The sequence below is a fragment of the Triticum aestivum genome, chromosome 6B, assembly GCF_018294505.1.
Source record: "Triticum aestivum cultivar Chinese Spring chromosome 6B, IWGSC CS RefSeq v2.1, whole genome shotgun sequence".
NCBI classification, from domain to species: domain Eukaryota; kingdom Viridiplantae; phylum Streptophyta; class Magnoliopsida; order Poales; family Poaceae; genus Triticum; species Triticum aestivum.
In genome coordinates this window covers 425,261,448-425,263,879 of record NC_057810.1, presented here as the reverse complement: position 1 = coordinate 425,263,879, position 2,432 = coordinate 425,261,448, and the positions used below count along the sequence as shown (strand labels likewise).

The 2,432-nt window shown below is 44.2% G+C and overlaps 1 long non-coding RNA gene across 1 annotated transcript in view; it reads right to left on the bottom strand.

Annotated features, from left to right (window-relative positions):
* Window positions 1-843: 843 nt before the first annotated feature.
* Window positions 844-2,432, bottom strand: part of LOC123137337 (uncharacterized) — a 16,647-nt gene continuing 15,058 nt past the window's right edge. The window contains exon 2 of the long non-coding RNA XR_006468073.1: window positions 844-1,295. This is a non-coding gene — a long non-coding RNA (uncharacterized lncRNA). The remainder of the gene's footprint in view (window positions 1,296-2,432) is intronic.

Sequence of the window (2,432 nt, the reverse complement as noted above, 5' to 3'; positions counted from 1 at the left end):
CGGGACACACTGGGTCGTGTTGGAGAGGGAAACCATGCATCTGTGGCGTTGTGGAGGTGCGTAACAACTCCAGATGTGGCGAGCGGGCAGCCGAGGAGCATGTGCTTGCCATGGCCATGGCGGCGGTAGCAAGAATGGCTGCCTCGCCACGACAGAACCCTAGCATGAGGAGGGCATGATGTTGGCTTTGGCAACGAGGGCCTCATTTTCCGCAACGACGGCATGTTGCGGATGCCGACTTTTTTCTCCGCCTCTTTGGCCCTCCGACCATCCCTCTTCGTCATCTCCATGGTCATCTCCTCCGGCGCGCACACCTTCTTGGGCTTCTTTGGGGGATCAGAGCGGGTGGCACACCGTCAACCATGGTGGCCGGGAAGGCGATGGTAGCGGGATTTGGCTCATCAGCAATGGCGAGCTGGCGGGAAGGCGAGACAATTTTGGGAAAAGGGGCGAATGCGGTGAATGCGCCTCCGACAGACAGGCCGGAGGAGGACAAGGACAGGCGTTGCGCGTGTTCACGCCGTGACACAAACCTGGCCCAAATTTTGGCCAGAAATGGGTCGGCGACGGAAATAAAACAGGCAACCATCTGTTTGCATCAACACGTTAGGCCATGTTTTCTGTCCGTTTCGACTCAAACCGTGTTTTCTGTCCATTTCAACGACTCAAACTGTGCTTTCTGTCCATTTCAACCCAAACTGACGCAGACAAAATTGGTCGGTGCGTTGAAGTTGGCCTGGCCTTAGAAGAAGAAAAAACGACTAGAATGGGCACACTGCATCAGCAGAAAAGTAGATTCGGCGGCCTAGGCATGATGCAGAACGGAGCAAAACAAACAAATCATGGTCACAGATATCTTCACAATTCTAAGAAAAAATCTCATCACAAATGGCCCTAATTAGTTTCAGACAACTAATGTACTAATGTCATAAACAAAAAAAAAGGAGAAATAGTGAACTTTCATGAAGTGGGAAGAGATGCTACAAGCTTATGTAAGCAGGGGGGGCAGAGATGCCCATGGCGGCAAGAAATATCCTCTTGATGAAGAAACTCGATGTGTACATGCATGCACTTGTTCAAACTTCTGACAAGACAAACTTAAAAATATACGGAAGGATGTGTTTTAGGATTCAGCATGTTATGCAAGTTCAACGCCCATCTTTTAACTGCATATCAGTTTCTTCACCACAAACCATGAGTTGACTAGCAAGCTACTGCTGTTTCTCAGATGCGGCAGCTGTGTTTGAAGTTGACGATGATTCTGCTTGAGCAGAAGCCCTTATAACTGCTTCGTTCTGAAAGCAAAAACATTGCAGTGTTAGTAGTTTGGTATTCATTACAGAATATGACCTAGAAAGATACAAACTCTACAAATCCAACAAGTGAGAATTACACATGCAACCGTGAGACACTTCCAGCAGTTATTGACTTACACCCCGGTCAACTAGTAAAGGTTTTAGACTGTACACTCACAAGATTTTTCAACAAAAGAACATGTGGATGATCGTCATCGTGTTAGTCAAAACCAATGGAATAAATTGTACAGCTTGGCCGGGAGTAAGTCATGTCGATCAGCAACATGGAACATACGTCATAACATCACAGTAAGGATAATTTTGGATTACTGTAATAGATGTCTAAATGTCCAGAATCAAAAGAATCATAGCTTCATTGGAATTTACAGGGCCAGGTTTCACAAAGAAGGGGACAAGCATACAGTAAGTCATGTCGATCAGCAACATGGAACATAAGTCATCTTGATTGATTCTGGTGGGGAATACGTCATGTCGATCAGCAACATGGAACATAAGTCATAACATCACAGTAAGGATAGTTTTGGATTACTGTAATAGATGTCTAAATATCCAGAATTAAAAGAATCACAGCTTGATTGGAATTTACAGGGCCAGGTTTCACAGAGAAGGGGACAAGCATAGAGCGAACAACGGATAATAATATGTTTTTTGAGTAGCTATTAAAAAGATGTTAAACCATACAGATGGCTACTTGAGGTTCTAAACTCAACAGTCAGCAACTTTCGTCTCAAACTTCATAGTCGATGCATGATGATAGACTCAGCCTACTATTATGTGTTGCAAGCCGCCTGGATTCAGTTTATCACTTCCTTTTGCACTTGGCTCAAGTACAGGAAACCGCATTTGGAGTGATAAACCTTAGGTTCCGATAAGGGCAATGATCCATGGTAATACACATGAGAGGTTTTCAGAGACACCTTCACCCAATGGTAATACCCTGAAAATTTTGAATAAAAAGAAGAGAAAGCACACGCTTGACTTCTTAGCTCGTCTGGATGATCAGAAACTGGTTGCATTCGTCAAACTGAACAGCCAAAATGTAGTGTGAATTTGTTCAAATTTGAATATAATTTGGGGTGATCAGGATTAAATACAGTAAAAACTAATATTGTGTGT